We start from the raw sequence: 19,172 nt of genomic DNA, 5'->3' as shown, positions 1-19,172 counted from the left end.
TTTCTTTACCATATGGTTTCAGCCATTGACCCTTAACTGAAAATATTATGACATCAGGAGTTACAAAACAGTGAGTTTCTAATTCTGAAATTCTTTTTACATTTACTTGCTGAGATCATTTGGTATGATCTTAAATCCTATATTTAAGAGATAATTTCCTATCTTTTCTATCCATCTCCTCTCTTTCCAAAATAATTATGAAATTTTCTTTACTCTTATTCATAGATATTTATTATTGTTTAATGTACTACCATCATTATTGTCTGTAATGCTCACACAATACCAAATGTATTCATTGGGCCCAACTTCAAGTCAACTACTGAAACTTTTGCATATGGTCTCATCTGTGTTTGAGCACTTCCTGGCTTTCTGGTTTACCTTGTACTTTCTCTGACCTTTCCTGCAACAGGCCATATCTCCAAGGAATCCTTGTTCCTTTCAGCAAGGAATGATTTTTAGAAACCAAGATCTCAGTATTATTTATGCTCTTTGCTACTGGCAGGTCAAAATGTCAAAACCCTGTAATCATGTATAACTCTCTCTTTTTCTTCCTAATTATTTTCTAGAGTTAGAATAGAATTGCTATAGTGAAGTACAGTTTCTTTAATGAATGACACAATGAAAAGAGGGTTATATATTCTGATTATGCATTATTTTGTTTCTGTAGGACCTCTAATCTGCTCCATATACTTTTTTCTTTCTCTTCGTTTTCAAAAGTCCAGGGGATGCTTATCCCTTCCAAGTTGCTCCCTTTCTCCCAGAAGCAGTGCCTTTCTATGACTGTTACCTCTGGTCCCACACTTTTATGTTCCTTCCTTTGGATTCTTAGTACCCAGTGTTTTCTGATTCTTCTTGTCTCTTACTTGTTTTTGGTATTTTTCAGCTCAGGGTAAGACCTCATTTTTCTAGGAGAAATTTACCTGCGTTCTGGCACCGGTTTTATCCTGCTGCATGCTCGTGATTTTCAGCAGTCTCATCTGAATCTCCCCTTCAGCCTGGGCTGCAAAACGAGTTTTGCTGGTTTCAGATGTCTTCCTATTAGACATAAATCCAAGTTGTAGTATTCTCTGACTTCTATGCTTTTGGCATAAGTTTCTCATGGTTTTATTTTCTTTCCTTGTTGATCTCTATGGGTTCTAGAGCATGTGTGGAAAGATTAGGATTTAAGAAGCTGCTATCATCCTATAGAAACTCAGAGGTCAGAAACAATCATTGTATGCTTGGAATTATTTTTATGCTTTATTTAAATAAGCCTTGCCTTGCCTTGCCTTCTGAGTTATTCCGTATTCATAAAGGGGAAGCACTTTAAACACACATATAATACAATTTTATTTTAAGATTAACAGTAACTTTAGGCTTAATTCCAGCAGGGCTTATGCCTCTGAACCAAGTTACCTGTCACTTTTGAGGTTTACTCGCACTGCTCTGAAAGTTTTAAAAACAGAAACACACAAAAGTTAAAGGGCTTTTTCTTAACTTCTTTGGTCTAGCACTCCTGAATTAACTAAGAAAATAATCACTTGCTTATGTGCCTACTGACTAATGATGTGTTGGACATCAAAAATTAATTTTAATCTGTTTCTCATTTCTTTTCCTGTTTGGTCTGGTGTTTAGCTGGTTAGGCTGTCTGTAATCAGATGTTTGCATTCTTTTTAACTAAGAAACAGTAAATCAAGTGAGAGTACAAAAAAGAAACAAATGACACTGGACCATTTAAAATTCCCAATAATACATTGCCAGTGTCCTCTTAAAATTTAATGAGTATGTTTTCCATTATGTCAGCCAGGTCATTAATAATCAATTGCCTTTACCTCCAACTAGTATACAAGCTATAGTGACACTTCAGTGCTTGTTCATAGAATCAAGATTACCTTAATCCTGCTGTGGACCACAGACATATGGTTCCTTGGCCGGGAGGTGCTCAAAACAGATCATTGTAAAAGGAACAATGGGAACGTAAAGTTATAATATACTTTGTACCTACCTTTCCAAAGCTTACAGTCTTATGGGAAAGCAACATTTAAACAATACCAAAAACATGCAATTATAAATATCAACAGTTGTTTGACATAAAAAAATGGGCTATTATGAGACACATAAATATAACACTGGTCATGATTCAGATGTGGGGTTAGCAATCTCTTTGAAGAAGGGAGAATTTCACCAGGTCCTACCAACAGGAAGTAGGCAGAGGAAGGTACCAGGGGAAAACAGGTAAGCAGGAATGTAGATGACATGGCATGCATCCAAACTCAATCCTCCTTACTTTCTGTCTCCTATTTGAGTGGCAAGAAGAGTCAGAAGAAGAAAAAAAAGGACTATCTAACAGAGTAGGTCATTGGTTTGCTTAATGTTCCAGCCATCTGAGTAAAAGAGAAAGAACCACTATGATAAACTAAAATTTAACACATCCAATTCCAAAAGTAAACAAGACATTCATTCTAACCAATTCATAAACTATCCTTCTCCCTCCAGACGTGTTATGTGAGGGATTAGGAAAGGGTCAGAAAGTGGACTTGAATCACTTCTCATGGAAGCAACATACCTGATTTCAAGTGTTTCAGCAAGAAACACTGCCTTTTCAGCAAAGCATAGCTCACCTCCCTGATCCCTCTGTAATGTATCTACAGTCATATCCACTTCTCTTACCTGTCCCACTAAAGGAAGTATTCTTCCTCATGACTGTGACAATCCTTCCATCTGTGTTCTGGACTCCATATGCTTTCATTTCTTCAATCATCGTAATTCATCTGATTTATATATCATATCTTCTTCCTTTCTACTCGTTCTTTCCTCTTCAGAATTTAAGAAAATATTCATTTAAGCCACTCAAATCTTCAAAAGCAACTCTCCATCTATTCTGCATCTCCCTCACCCTGCCAGAAATCTTACTATTCCTTTCATGTCCCTCATACTTCAGTTCTTTTGAAATGTCATCTAAATTCTCTACCTCTATGTTTTTTGTTTCTTTTTAAAAATAAATTTATTTATTTATTTATTTATTTATTTATTTTAGCTGTGTTGGGTCTTTGTTTCTGTGCGAGGGCTTTCTCTAGTTGTGGCAAGCAGGGGCCATTCTTCATTGCGGTGTGCGGGGCTCTCACTATCGCGGCCTCTCTTGCTGTGGAGCACAGGCTCCAGACGTGCAGGCTCAGTAGTTGTGGCTCACGGGCCCAGGTGCTCCGCAGCACGTGGGATCTTCCCAGACCAGGGCTCGAACCTGTGTCCCCTGCATTGGCAGGCAGATTCTCAACCACTGCGCCACCAGGGAAGCCCCTCTACCTCTACTTTTTAATCCCCATGCACTTCCCAACCCACTGGAATTTAGCTTCTCTAGTCACTCCACTAGAAGCAATTACTAAAATCACCAAAAATTTCCAATTTGTCAAAGCCAATTGAAAATTTTTGGAAACCATCCTACATTACTTCTGAAACCTACTCTACTGATTGCCACCCTCCATTTCTCTGGAATTTCTTCTTCCTTTGGTTTCTATGACTCCTCTCCAGATGTCCCTTGCTTGTTTTTCCTGCTGCAATGTCTACTTCTGATGTTTTCCAGAGCTTCCTTCTCAAAGCTTTTTAAATGTACATATAAAAGAAATATTGTTGGGCTTCCCTGGTGGTGCAGTGGTTCAGCGTCCACCTGCCGATGCAGGGGACACGGGTTCGTGCCCCCGTCCGGGAAGATACCACATGCCACGGAGCGGCTGGGCCCGTGAGCCATGGTCGCTGAGCCTGCACGTCCAGAGCCTGTGCTCCGCAACGGGAGAGGCCACTAGAGGGAGAGGCCCATGTACCGCAAAAAAAAAAAAAGAAGAAGAACTGTAGAGAGGGTTGGGGTTCTACTGAAGAGTTTGGAATAGATAGCTGAGAACTTTCTTGGGTGAAAGGAAGTATAAGAGAAAGAAAATGGCATTTTAATAAGGGTTTCTCTAAACTCCGTATATCGTTGCTAATGTTTTATAAACACAATAACTCCAATTATTTTGAAGTTCATTTAGTTTATGGTCTGTTTCTTATACTAAAATGCCACTCTCAGACTAGAATATATGTTTCATGTGCTCAAGTGAGTTATCTTCAGATTAAAATATAGTGATGATATGGGTGTTTTAGTTTGTGAAAATTCATTGAGCTATGTACTTCTGATTCATAATTTTTCTAACTATACTTCAAAAATTTACCAATTTTTCTCATGATGACTCTTTTACAAATCTAAATGTAAGCTCCAGACATACATTTTCAACCACTTACCAGATACCTCCGTTACTATGCATGATAGGCAACTAAAGACAAAGTGTTCAAATGAAAAACCTCTTCCTACTTTTTTTTCCTATTTCTGTAAGCAGAACCACAGTAGAGCCAGTTTTTTAGAACAGATTTTCCTTCTCCATATAATAAAGGTCCTGAGTCAGGGCCAAACTACAGCCAAGCCCTCTGCTCCATAGGCACAGGTACCATCTTAGTTGGTTCATGTAACATTTCTAGCCTACATACTGGTCTCAGTGAGGGCAGTTATGCATCCCACTATCCATTCATCTCAGTTATTCTGCAGGGATTCTGTTAAAAAAAATCTAAATATATACCTGTCCCTTCAGTCTCTTTAGCAGAGCATAATAGCAGCCAACATTCATATAGCATTTGTTACATGATAGAGGCTACTGTAAAATCTTTGCAGCTATTAACTGATTTAACCCCTAAATAACTTTATAAGGAAAATATTATTATTATCTCAATTATACAGATATAAACCTGAGGCACAAAAAGGTAACAGTGGGCAGAACTTGGATTTGAACTAAGGCTACACAACTTCTGAAACACATTACCTAACTTTATTGTGGTAACCACTTCACAATATATGTGTATATCAGATAATCACATTGTACACTTTAAATTTACACAATGTTTTTGGTCAATTATACCTCAATAAAACTGGGGGGTTTAAAAAGGAACTCTGCTTTAGTCAGCTCTCAAGATCTGGTACTTTCTGTTCTTTCTGATTTTCCTTTCATTGACCTTCTTTAAATTACCTGAAAATATCATAGGTTTTATGTCTCTGAGATCTTTCACATTCTTTTCCATTCACCTGGGATACTCCCTCCATGGTCATGTCCACACCAACCTTGTGTATCTGATTAATTCCTCTTTCAAGAAGAAAAGTATATTACCTTCTCTAAAACATTCCCCTGACATCCCTATCTTTATCTTATGAGAAGACAAGGATATCTGCACCACTGCATTTGTTACCTGCTATTATAGTTTTTTTCTTTGCTATTTTGCTATCCTCATTAAGAAAAAGATTATGAGGCTAATCACTGTTTAACAACAGTAACTTATACATTACACGGTACAAAATGAACACACGAACTATTTATTTACTAAACTGATGAATACAGATCCAGAGAAACTATATTTATGAGAGTGATTGATTACAAAATGAGAATGCTGCTTTGATGATAATTTTTTTCTTATGGAGATTATATGAACTAATATATTTAGAATATTTTTAAAGTGTCTGGCAGATAGCATGAGCTCAAAAAACTATAGTAAAAATAATAGTAATATAATAATTATAATAAATTTGAAATAGACCTCTAGGATTCCAAAATCTACTTTGCTTTCTGACAAAACCTTTGCAAAACAGATTTATAGAAAGAAAATGAGAAAGAAGAAAATTAGGAGTAGGTAGGTTAGAGGTGGGAAAGAAAAGTCTAGGAAATTTGCAATAGAGATAACTCTAAGTATAAGCAACAAAATGAGGATAAAGTTTTGAATAATGAATGCAAGATATAAGAAGAAGAAAGCTTAAATATGGAAATTTAACATTCAACCCAGAAGTTGTATCTAAAACCCCTTGCATTTAGTGAGCAAAATATACATTTAACTAACTGAATGGTTGATTGTGATTAAATACTGAACTCTTCAGCAGATAACCTGAAGCCAGGTTCTTTGGACAGTGAGGGTTGAGAAAAACATGGTCTTCTTACAGTCTTCTAAATAAGGCTAAATAAGCAATAACACAAATGCTTCTCTCTCTCGCTCTCACCCCCCCACCCTTTGTGTGTGTGTTTGTGTGTGTGTGCGTGTGCACGTGTGTGTACACAGAGATTTTTGTCAAAGCCATTTGTTGCTAAGCAAAAGATCAAGAAAGGGATTGTTGAAACTCATTTTTAAATGCTTAATACCTATATTCTCACCCCTGAACGTGCATATTTACCTCTTCTCTTAATAAGCAGGCACTTGAGTGCAGGTCATTTTGCTCTAGATACACTATTCAGCACTGAGGAAGGGGGGAAGCTTTCTGTGGAAGATAAGGAAAGATGCTGGTTATTTGGAAACTTTTCTTCTGGCACCTCTTTAGCTAGTTGGATATTCCATGATCACTCTGACACAATCTAGCCGATTTTAGACTTCATCACACTCTCTCTTTCCAGCAACCAAAGCATCCACAGCAGTTTCCCAGGTCTGTCCAAGGTGAGGGACATCAGCCACTCTGAAAGGCAGTTCCAGGGACACAAAAAGTATCACAAAAAGAAAAGTTTCTTGTTGATAGAGACTACTGAGGTCCAGATTTTTCTTTCTTTCTTTCAATACTTAAAAAAATTTTTATTGAGATATAATTGATATAACATTATATTAATTTCAAGTACATAACATAATGATTTGATATTTGTATATATTGTGAAATGATCATCCCCAAAAGTCTAGTTAACATCCCTGACCATACATAGTTACAAAAGTTTTTTTCTTGTGATGAGGACTTTTAATTGGGTAATTTTATTTAATTGAATTAAAGACTATTTGAACAAGTACAAAGTTTATCCTGTTAAAGGTCTCACCTTCAAGAAGAACACAAATGGGGCAGTGAAAAGGAAAAAGAACAGGAAGTTCGGTCAAATAAATCTAAGAAATTAGGAGGTAACAGAGGCACTGAGCAGAATTTCCCTCATATTAGATGCTAGGGGTTCAAAGAGGAACAACTCCACCAATGTTGTATCACTTCCAGTTCTTTGTAAAAAATAAGTAAATACATACATACATACAAATACAAACAACAGAATTTATTAGTATTGTGTCATTTATGCTAAAGGTATTTAGAAATTCTTTTAGAAAATAAACTATTAATTGTTTAAATTGAAATCTGAGCTTTACCTGAGCCCACACATCTTGTTGTTGCCTTGTATCTATGGATTACACACATAGCATGTGTTGTGAGAAATTTCAAATAATTTATTTATAAAGTCATAGTTTTAATCATTTTTAAAACTTAATTAAATGCCACTAATAAAATTAACCAATTTTAGACAGGCAATCTGGGAATGTAAGTGCAAAATTCTTGTCATAAGACATTAAAGTAGAAAAAAATATATGATCCCATCTTAAAGAAGTATTCTATCTTATTTGATGAATTTGTTCAAGCACAGATTTAGGTTAAAATAAGAAAAATGACATTAGAATAATATTAGAAAGATCCTAAGAATTTCCTTATTTTATTATCTCTTATTTGTATTTTTCTCTGTATGTGTGTATATATTCAATATATATGTACTTATATGCCCTGTTGTAATTCTCTGTCCTATATATATATATAATTTTCTGGCTTATATATATCCTAGTAGATGGAAAAAAACAACCAATATGAAACAAGAATTTTTAAAAAGCCATCACAAAATATAACATAAATTTGAAATGAATCATGCCTTATCACAGAAACAAAATGTACAGATCGGAAAACAAGTCTATAAGATTGCACAAGTATGATACTCAAATTGTCCATTATATTTTGTATTGAAGAAGAAAATTGATTCTATGCCGTCTCATGGCAAATCTAAGGGCTGTTTACCATCAAGTCCAAACCTCATCTGTTTTCAATTTCACAGTTCCAAAAAGCTCTAGAAAAAACTATCTAAATGACTATGAATGCTCATAACTCTTCTCAAACCACTTTTCATACTCCTAAATTATCAAATCAATGCAAATCAGTGCTTATTAATGCTACCCACTCCTTGGAAATTTTACTTTTTCATAAGTATTTATTTTAACCAAAATAAAGTAAATATGATCTGTTAAAGCTCCTAGGAGGAAAAGATTTTATTTTCCCCATAAGTCAGTGACGCCATTGCAAATAGAAGCAATACTGTGACCTAATATGACCAATGAGCAGAGTATACACAGTGTTGACTAGTCCACAAGTCTCCATTTACTTAGCAGTAAATCAGTGTAATCTACACTGTAATCCATGGTGTTGCTGCAGTCACAGTAAAGACTGAAAGGCCAGCTTTGTTCCTTTTGCTAGATCCCTTAATTAGAAGATGAAATATAACGCTTTAATGGTCCAGTAAAAGAATTAAGAGATCAAATTTAAATTGCTCCATGATCAATTTTGAATTTTTTTTTTTTTGAGGTACGCGGGCCTCTCACTGCTGTAGCCTCTCCCGTTGCTGAGCACAGGCTCCGGATGCGCAGGCTCAGCGGCCATGGCTCACGAGCCTAACCGCTCCACGGCATGTGGGATCTTCCCAGACCAGGGCTCGAACCTGCATCCCCTGCATTTGCAGGCAGATTCTTAACCACTGTGCCACCAGGGAAGCCCCTTGAATGTTTTATATTTAGAATTCTTTAAGGGAATAAAAGCTGCATAGTACTTTGACACAGAACACATTCACTTGGATTCAGCAAAAATTTGAGATCGTATTATATGAAAGGAATTGGGCTAAGTATTGTGGAAGTGAAATAATAAAAAGGTAAGAAATCGTGCCTACAAAGAGCTCATGGAATAGTATACTAGAAAAGTATACATAAAATGACTCTAGAGCAAAGTTTAATGGGATAAGGGCTATGGAAGAATTTCAAATTGCTAATATAGGCAGATGATGGAAATACTTCTTTTGCCTCCTGAGAATGCAAAAGGATTCATGAAGGAGACGGTGGTACTTGAGGGATCCTTCAAAGACTGAAAACTCTTTGACAGAGGTAGAGGAAAGAGCCATGTAAAAAGGTTCATTGTAAAGGTATAATTATTAAAAGGTAAAGGGGTTTTCTGGACAAAGTGAGTCATTCTCTATGCCCAGATCATCATGGAGAAAAAATGAAAAACAATGCTTGTAAGGCAGATGGCACATCACCATATTTAGAAAATGATCATTAATTGTTTATAGGGTAATAAGAAAGCAATATAATTCAAAGAAGAAATGGATGCAGTCAGAATAAACCTCAAGATTATTCTCACGCTAGCACTTATGGAATGATGATATGAAAAGCAGACCCATTCCCCAGCAAAACAATCATAGCTGGTGAAAATGATTTTTTTAAAACCACTTAAAGCCTCTACTCATAGGGCACAGGCCTATAACAAAAGAATATACTCTGAAAGTAGCATTACCTTGCTGAAAGAAATTAAAAACCTAAAGAAATGGAATGACATCTTAGATCAGAAGACTTCATATTGTTAAGGTAGCAATATTCCCCAAATTTATCTACACCTTAAACACAATCCTTATCAAAATTCCAGTTAGCTTTTTGCACAATTTGACACATTGACCCTAAATTCATATGGACATTCAAGGGACCCAGACTAGCAAAAACAATCTTGAAAAGATTAGGGACTCACACTTCCATACGTCAAAACTTAAAACAAAGCTACAATCATCAAGATAGTTTGGTACTGGCATAAGGCTAGACATATAGATCAGTGGAATATAATGGAGAGCCCAGAAATAAATCTTCACATTTACATTTAATTGATTTTCAACAGCACTGCTAAGATAATTCAATGGGGGAAAGAATAGTCTTTACAACAAATGCAGCTGAGATGACTGAATATTCATATTCAAAAGAATGAAGTTGGACCCATCTCTCATATCATATCATAGAAAAAAATTAACTCAAAATGGAAATGTAAGAGCTAAAGCTATTAAACTCTTAGGGGTAAACCTTTGTGACCTTGGATTAGGCAGTAGCTTCTTAAATATGATATCAAAATCATAGCACAAGCAACAAAAGAAAAGAAATAGATAAATCAGACTTCATAAAAAAATTTTTAAAAAGACTTTTGTGCTTCAAAGGACACCATCAGGAAAATGAAAAGACAATCCACAGAATAGAAGAAGATATTTGCAAAGCATATGTACAATAAAGGGCCTGTAATCTAGAATATATAAAGCACTCTTACAGATCAATAATAGACAAATAATCCAATTATAAATGGGCAAAATATCTGAATAAACATTTCTCCGAAGAAGATATACAATGGTCTATAAATTCATGAAAAAATGCTTAATGTCATTAACCATCAGAGAAATGCAAATTGAAACAACAACGAGATACCACTTCACACACCCTGACATGGCTATCATCAAAAAGACATAACAAGTGTTGGTGAGGATGTGAAGAAATTAGAACCTTCATATATTGCTATTGGGAATGTAAAATGGTATAGCTGCTTTGAAATACTCTCACAGTTCCTCTAAAAGTTAAACATAGAGTTACCACCATATGACCCAGAAATTCCATTCCTGGATATATACCCAAGAGAACTGAAAATGTATGTCACGTAAAAAAAAATATGCAAATGTTTATAGCAGCCTTATTCACAGTAGAAAAAATAAAATATTGCATATCTATGCAATGGAATACTATTTAGCAACAAAAAGAAATGAAGTATTGATATATGCTACAACATGGATGAGCCTTGAAAACATCATGCTAAGTAAAATAAACCAGCCACAAAAGACCACATAATCTATGTAATCATTTATATGAGATGTCCAGAATGGCAAATCTATGGACAAAAAGTAGATTTGTGGTTGCCAAGGCCTGAGGGAGATGGGGGTAAAAGGTAGTGGCTACTAATAGATATAGTGTTTCTTCTGGGGATGATGACAATATTCTAAAATTGATTGTTGTGATAGCTGCACAACTGAGTGAACATACTAAAAGCCATTGAATTGTTCACTTTAAATGGGTTAATTGTATGGTACGTGAATCATAATCAAAATAAAGCTGTTATTTAAAAAAAAGAAGAGTAATATTCTACCATCAGTGTAGAAAGTGGAGGGTACAAGCCTGATGTAAAGAGACCATGAGAATAATTTTTTTTTTTGTGGTGAGACACACTGAAAATCTGATCCAGGAAAATGAAGGAAAACTAACATGTATCAGACTTATATTTCTGAAAAGATAAAAGGTGTTTCCTCTTTAAGAAATCAGAAATGACTCTGTACTTTGGTATTTTTCCCTATATAAAGTACATTATTACAGGAAAGAATCTGAGACTCTCATGATAGTTGAATGCTGAACTTCATCTTTTAACACTTTAATTTCTAAAATTCACAAAGTTTTGGTTTGTGATTATTCACATTATGCTTTCAATGCTATAATGGCTGATACTTTCCTCCTATATAGTTGAACTTTACACAACACAGCTTCTTGGTTGTGTTTCCTTTTGCTAGGTCAGAAATGAATCTACAATTTTACAGTCATGTTCTTTTCATTTGATTATTCAAGTAATAAAATATGAAGTTTCTTGATATTTCAGGAAGAACAAACTTTGCATGCTTCCATAACTGAAAATTAAGGGCAAAATTAGATGAAATTGAAGTTCAGCGAAGATGAACATAATGATGCCTGGAATGATTTATAAAGAAATATTAAACAAGGGAGACTAACTTTGGAAAACTGGGAAAAGCAGATGACTAAGTGGAAACATTATATACAAATATTTGATCATATCAAAAGAGAGAGAAGTGACACATAGAAGCCAAGCATATAGAGAATTAAAAATGTAATGTTGATTAAAAAAGGAAAATCAAAATGAAAACTAAAAGAGGAAGCTGGTAGAATAATCTGATATTGAAAAGGTTTCCTAGACAACAAGGTGTCAAAAATGTTTTTATTGGGCGTTGGTATAAAAAACCAAAATTATGGTAACAATTACCTTTAAGATACAACATTAACATGCTCCCTAATATTTCAAGAAGCAAAACATGGGGCAATTGAGCAAACAGATGGGATCCTACATCGATAATCACTTTTCAGAAATATGGCTTTGAGAGATGTTAAACAACCTCAGCAGGCTCCTTTTCAACAGCCTTATCTCCTGATATTGACTTCCATGGCCAGAGTAGGACGGATAATTGGAAGATTTTGATTTTCATACAGTAATGTAATCTCTTTCATTGGAGTGAAGTGATCTCTGAAAGCATTACTTGGAACACATGATGCTGATTCATTACATTTCACTTGATAATTGTAGCAATGGGTGTGTGTAATTTTAATTGTACATCTGTCATCATATGGAAAAAGTATATGCCATATCACAAAGTGGGGAGATAGTGAACTTTCAAAGGTATCTGAATATCAGATGTTTTCCTAACTGGCCTTAACTGTAGGAAATTTGCTAATCATCTTTTCTTCTTTAAATGAAAATGTCACACTGTCCTTGACCTTAAGTGGAGATGTTCTGCCTGTGATTCATACTGCAGGGAATAATAATAATAATAACAGTTACACACAATGGTCACTAGACTAAACCAAGCTCCCACTGAATCACGGTCACCTAAATTTTTATTCCTTTGCTTCATACTTTAGCTTCTGACACACCAATCTTAGGTCATCCTGGTTGTACTGACACATTTAATTCTGTTTCACTGATTTGCAATCTTAACCTGCCCCACTCAAAACTTACTCGGAAAGAATGTACTTCAAGGATGAAGTTTGAACAAAATCTTTGAAATAATTCATATGACAAAATTGATTTCATCTGGCAAAGAATTGGTAGAAATTTTATTATAGGAAAACATAATGTTTGTATCTTTAATTGCAATAGTTTGAGGATACAGCACACTGTGACACAAAATGGGAACTTAACAAACATGTGCTGAGCAAACAAATGAATAAAAAATGGATTTTAAGAAAAGATACGAGTTGCAGCCATGGTTGAAGAATTATATCTAATATGTAATTTGTGTATTGGAGTATTATTGGCTATGGCAAAAGAAGAGCTATGCTGCATCAAACTTGTAAAACACCTAATGTTGTATGCTAAGGAGTTTGGTATTTATTTCATGGATTTTAAAGTAGATAAATTTCATGAGTATTGGGGGAAAAGAAAAATAGAATGGGATGGATGTTAAGCGAGAACTTGGTTTCAATGATGTGAGTGTGAGCTACAATTTCTAAGGATGGAGATCAGTAAGAATGTAATAAGGTACAGATCTTCCTCAACTTATGATTGGGTAATATCCTGAGAAATCCATTGTAACTTGAAAATACCATATATTGAAAATGCATTTCATAGACCTAACCTACCAAACCGCATAGCTTGTTAGCCTACCTTAAACAGGCTTGGAACACCTACACTAGCCTACATTTGGGCAAAATAATCTAACAAAAAGCCTATTTTTAATAAAGAGTTAAATATCTCATGTAATTTATTGAATACTGCACTGAAAGTGAAAAACAGAATGGTTAATGGGTACAGAATGGCTTTAAGTGTACCAGTTGTTCCCATTCATGATAGCGTGGCTGACTCGGAGCTGCAGGTCACTCCTGCTGCCCAGCATCACGAAAGAGTATCATACCACATATCGCTAGCCTGGGAAAAGATAAAATTCAAAATCTGAAGTATGGTTTCTACTGAATGTGTATTACTTCCACACCATCACAAAGTCGAACCACGGTAAGTCAGGGACTGAAGATATTTGATGATTTGGAAGTCATTGGTGACTTTTGCGAAGGTAGATTGACAAATTGGTGGAGACAAAGCAAGAAAAAGTCAATTACATTTTCTGTTCTGGCCAAAATAGAGTAACAGGGATCAGAGTTACCCTCTGGAACACCTAAAAAAAACGGTAGGGAAATAAGACAACAGTTTGCAAGACACTGGACATCAAGGAGCAGAGACTCATTCCTGAGAGACAGGAAATAAATGATGTGAGCCTTATGATTGCTTCACGTTACCTGAGTTTCCAGGCCACAGCTCAGGGAGGGGGATCCCAGGCAGAGACCAGCAGTCTCACTAAATAAAGGAGAAAGGGCTGAGAGACTAGAGAACAAGGTGGGTAGGGTTCTCAAGACAGTACCAGAGAGAAGAACGATTCACAGAGAGGGAACTCCAGAATCTTGCACCTCCACACTAACTGTTCAGCTGATTACTGATCAGCTTATGTGTGTGACTACATTACTACAGGGCAGGAAAAGAACCACTTAAATGGACTATAGAAAACAGTGCCTAATATTCATATAGGGCCTGAGATACTGACTTTTCCTGTCAGCCAGACTGTAAAACCTCAAGATTAACAGGGCAATGGACAATATACATGGAAAGGTCTTGCCTCAGTGGTGGGGAATATTTAACCATATATTATAAAAGAACAAAACAGCAACATTATTTAGCCATATAATATAACAGGAGACTGCTATATTTCTTGGGTTTTTTGTTGTTGTTGTTGTTTTTTTGCGGTACGTGGGCCTCTCACTGTTGTGGCCTCTCCCGTTGCGGAGCACAGGCTCCGGACGCGCAGGCTCAGTGGCCATGGCTCACGGGCCTGGCTGCTCTGCGGCATGTGGGATCCTCCCAGACCGGGGCACGAACCCATGTCCCCTGCATTGGCAGGCAGACTCTCAACCACTGTGCCACCAGGGAAGCCCAAGACTGATATATTTCTTTCTACCAAATCTTTAAAAGGACCTAAAAGGATCAAACCGCTTCCAAGCAACTTAACAGTATCCCAGGAAAAAAGGTAAAAAATATTTGTAAAAATACAAAATTATCCAGCACCCAAAAAGGTAAAATTTACAATGGCTGACATCCAATAATCAATTATCAAGGAAGCAAAGAGGCAGTAATCGCCCTTGTAATGAAGAAATGAAGCAACCAAAGCCAACTCATAATCGACACAGATGTTAGAATTAGCAGAAATGACCATAGAACAATTCTTATTACTATACTCAAAAGGTTCAAAAAGTTAAGTTAGAGACATGGAATATACTTTTTAATGTCCTAAATCAAACTTCTAGAAATGAAAAATTCAAAGTGTAAGATAATAAAAAAAACACAATTTGAATGGCATCCATGACATATTAAACACTGCAGATTAGTGAACTTGAAGACTAAGCGAGAAATATTATCCAAAATAAAACACAAACAAAAAGAAAAAAATTTTTCAAAATGAGCAGAGCATCAGTAAACTGTTTGAAGAAAACTTCAAACAATCTAATATACATATATATATATAAAATTTGAGTCTCCAAAGACGAGGAGAGAGAAGGCAAGAGAGAAAACATGTTTGAAGAAATAATGGCAACTTTTCCGCAAATTTAATGGAAACTATAAGTCCCCAAATCCAAGAACTTCAACAAACTTCAAGCACAAGAAACATAAAAAAAAGGACAAGTCATATCGGAAACAAATTGTTCAAAAACCGTGATAAACAGAAAAATTTTAAAGGAGCCAGAGGGAAAAAAGACACATTACATACAAAGAAACAAAAAACAGGATGAAATCAGACCTCTTATCTGAATAATGCAACTGAGAAAAAGTAGACAGCCTCCTTAAAGAAAGAAAAAAAATTGGTAAACTTAGAATTCTATGTACAGTGAAAACATCTCTTTAAACCAAGGCAAAATAAGGATTTTTTCAGTCATACAAAAGATGAACAAATTCATTACCAGGAGACATAAAGTACCCCCAAAAGAGCTGAATAATTTCATTTAGGCAGAAGGAAAATTATACCAGATGGAAATAAGTGTCTAAAGGAATAGGGAGTAGTGAAATTGATAACTACATGGGTAAATCAATAAGATTTCCTATATATTAAAATCATTGGTGATTCAGTATTTAAGGAAAGGTAATTTTTTAGGTATTATGGAATTTATAAGATATATAAGATCAAAATGGATGTCAACAGTAGAACAAAATTGGGAAGAGAACTCAATCAAATAGAAGAGAGAAAAAATAGAGATAAATCAATGAAGGTAAAAGCTGATTCTTTAAGAAGACCAATAAAGTATATTAACCTCAAGCCTGTCTAATTAGTAAAAAAAAAAGATTGCTAAAATCAGCAATGAAAGAGGTGACATCACTCTACAGATTCCACAGCTATCTAAAGGATAACAAGAAGTAACATGAATACTTTGACTATAATTTTGACAAGATATATGACATAGATATATTCCTTGAAATACACAAACTAATCAAGTTCATTGAAGAATAAATAGACAATGTGAATATACCTATATCTATTAAAGAAGTTGAATTTTGCTTCAGGTTCATCAATATTTTATCAACTATGAGACCAACATTCATATATACTCCTCTCATATTTTTGTAGTGCTATGAACATAACACTGTTGCTATCAATTACTGGCAAAAATGAAGCCATAAATAAAAGCAGAATTACTCTTAAAAAAAATGATCTAGCTGGGCTTCCCTGGTGGCGCAGTGGTTGAGAGTCTGCCTGCCAATGCAGGGACGCGGGTTCGTGCCCTGGTCTGGGAAGATCCCACATGCCGCGGAGCGGCTGGGCCCGTGAGCCATGGCCGCTGAGCCTGCGCGTCCGGAGCCTGTGCTCCGCAACGGGAGAGGCCATGACAGTGAGAGGCCCGCGTACAGAAAAAAAAAAAAAAAAAAGATCTAGTTAAGTCACTACAGCACAGGAGGAATCTCAAAATAATAGTGCTGAGTAAAAAGAGAATTGTATAGCTCCACTTATATTTAGACTGCAATGAAATAACTATGACAATTATTTTGTTAACCAAAAATTGAAATCTATAGTCAGAACAATGTTAACTCTCCTTAATAAGGAAATTATTAACTCCCCTTTTACAATTCCATCAAGCCCCCAAAACCAGATTGAATACTACTTACTTAAATTGTAGGTAAAACTTGAGTTATGTCATTTTATCATATCTCCCAACTAAATATAATTTTTAAATTTTACAATATTCATAAAAATTCACCACAAAGGAATATTTCCATATCCTATATAACAGATACAGAACAGAAGGGTGCTTCAAGTCCCTGGCAAATGTAGTTTGCAAAATAGACATCTCTGATCAAAACTACACAGCAACATCAAATATCCTCACAAATCTATTCATATGCTTTGCATTTCATGAATAGCAATTTAAAATTCACTCATTAGTTTAAGAAATCAAGCAACTCCTTTACATTTCCAAAATAACAGCTAAAACTGGCTTGGACAGGAAAATTTGTAGCTAGAAAAATTCATAGTGCAGACCTAAAGTGTACTTCTGTTTCCATTAATGAAGGAATTCATCTATAAATGGAAGTATATGTATATATTTCATCCTTATAGGAGAGGATATCTGTTTATGTGCAAATATTCTATTTCAAATGAAGTTTGCCTGTGAGCATCGTGTGCCTGAAGAACCAGGTCTTTTCTATGTAGTTTTGGAAGCCAAAGCCTAGAATTGCTCTCTAATCTAAAATTTCTCACCACAACCTTAAGTCCATATCACTGCTGTATCTTATTTACCCAATGATATCCAAATTAGTCTCTCTTCTTAAGTATATTTTTATAAAATGCAAATCTGGTCAAATTCACATGCTTGTTAATTCTCCAGGCTCATCTAAACTTACCTATACGCATAAACACATCTCTCTCACACACACGCAGCCACACAAACACACTTACATTCCAGATTCCAGTCAACATGTCCTTTTCATATCTCTGTGTCTTTGTACATGATCTTCCCTATTGTTAGGACTTCACTCAGGCCACTGTGATCTTGTTTCAATGCTCTCTCCTTCAAGGCCAATTTTATGATTGGTTTTATTAAGATCTTATGTTTTTAGACAAGGACTCTCATTTGCCAGTTGCCTTCTAGTAAAGAATTCATTCTAATACTCCAGACAGATGAGTAACTAATGCTTTCAAAATCTAGGAAATTGGGGCTTCCCTGGTGGCGCAGTGGTTGAGAGTCCGCCTGCCGATGCAGGGGACACGTGTTCGTGCCCCGGTCCGGGAAGATCCCACATGCTGCAGAGTGGCTGGGCCCGTAAGCCATGGCCTCTGAGCCTGCGCATCCAGAGCCTGTGCTCCACAATGGGAGAGGCCTGCGTACCACACACAAAAAAAAAATCTAGGAAATTGCCAAACTTATTTATTCACACATCAAAGAGGTCAATATTATGCCCTCTGGCTCAGCATTATCTGGTTTCTGTGGCTCTCCATTCAAGCCTTTGACTTTGTGAAGCAGCTTTCCCCCTTACACTATTCTATTTTTTTTTTTTTTAAAGTGAATTCTCAGATCCTACCCCAGCTCCACTGACTTAGGAATTCTGGGGCGGGACATGGCACTATGTGTTTTAAATTTATTTATTTATTTATTTATTTAGGGCTGTGTTGGGTCTTCGTTTCTGTGCGAGGGCCTTCTCTAGTTGCGGCAAGCGGGGGCCACTCCTCATCATGGTGCGCGTCCCCCTTACACTATTCTATCCAATAAAATCTGCTTTTCCACATTTTGGTTACGTGACCTTGCATTTCACAGAACACATTTACTCAACTATAAAGTGGAAACCATATCATCAAACTCAAACTTTGGTGAGAATTAAATGATCACTTTACATAAGTCCCTAATATTACAAGCATCACAGAATGATATTCAGCAAATATTTGTAGAAGAGTAGGAGGGAGAGAGGAAGGAAGGAGAGTTCCAAAAAGGTACAAAGAACCCAAGAAAAAAAAAGCTTTAATGGTGTTTATCTTGTGTGATAGCCTTCAATTAAAGCTCAGTCAATCTTATCTATTAAGATGAAAAAAATGTATTTGCAAAATGAGAGTCACTAGAAAAGCTTCGTATTGCTTATTGGTGATGGCTACTTCCAGTGAAATAGACTTTCCTTGGAGAAATTATGTGGTTTTTTTCATTGCTGTAATTACCTGTATTGGTATAAGTTGTCATATAGAAATAAACAGGAGCAATGTTTGATCTCTTTGGATTTTTTTTTAGCATCAATGAGACTTTAAGGAAGTCTCAAATCTGTAGTTTTTAGGAGAGAGAAATCAGGAGAGCCTTATATATCTTTGTTAGTGTAGCCTCCTAAAGTTTTCAAAGCCCATTCACAATCTTTGGTTTTTTTCAGGTTAACGATATAGAGAAACCAGAAAGTATTATTGTCTTCATTTTAATAACTGAGAAAACTCCAGATA

At 35.7% G+C, this 19,172-nt stretch overlaps 1 long non-coding RNA gene and 1 pseudogene across 3 annotated transcripts in view; one reads left to right on the top strand and one right to left on the bottom strand.

Annotated features, from left to right (window-relative positions):
- Positions 1–19,172, bottom strand: part of LOC308619425 — a 930,003-nt gene that overhangs the window by 345,707 nt on the left and 565,124 nt on the right. The gene's annotated exons all lie outside the window — the stretch shown is intronic.
- LOC308618786 (ferritin heavy chain-like) overlaps positions 13,479–19,172 on the top strand; it is a 35,820-nt pseudogene continuing 30,126 nt past the window's right edge. Inside the window, exon 1 of the transcript in view lies at positions 13,479–13,568. The product of the transcript in view is annotated as a ferritin heavy chain-like (transcript). The remainder of the gene's footprint in view (positions 13,569–19,172) is intronic.

Source organism: Mesoplodon bidens (assembly GCF_964165515.1).
Source record: "Mesoplodon bidens genome assembly, chromosome: 6".
Classification (NCBI taxonomy): Eukaryota; Metazoa; Chordata; class Mammalia; order Artiodactyla; family Ziphiidae; genus Mesoplodon; species Mesoplodon bidens.
This window is presented reverse-complemented; position numbering and strand designations above follow the sequence as displayed.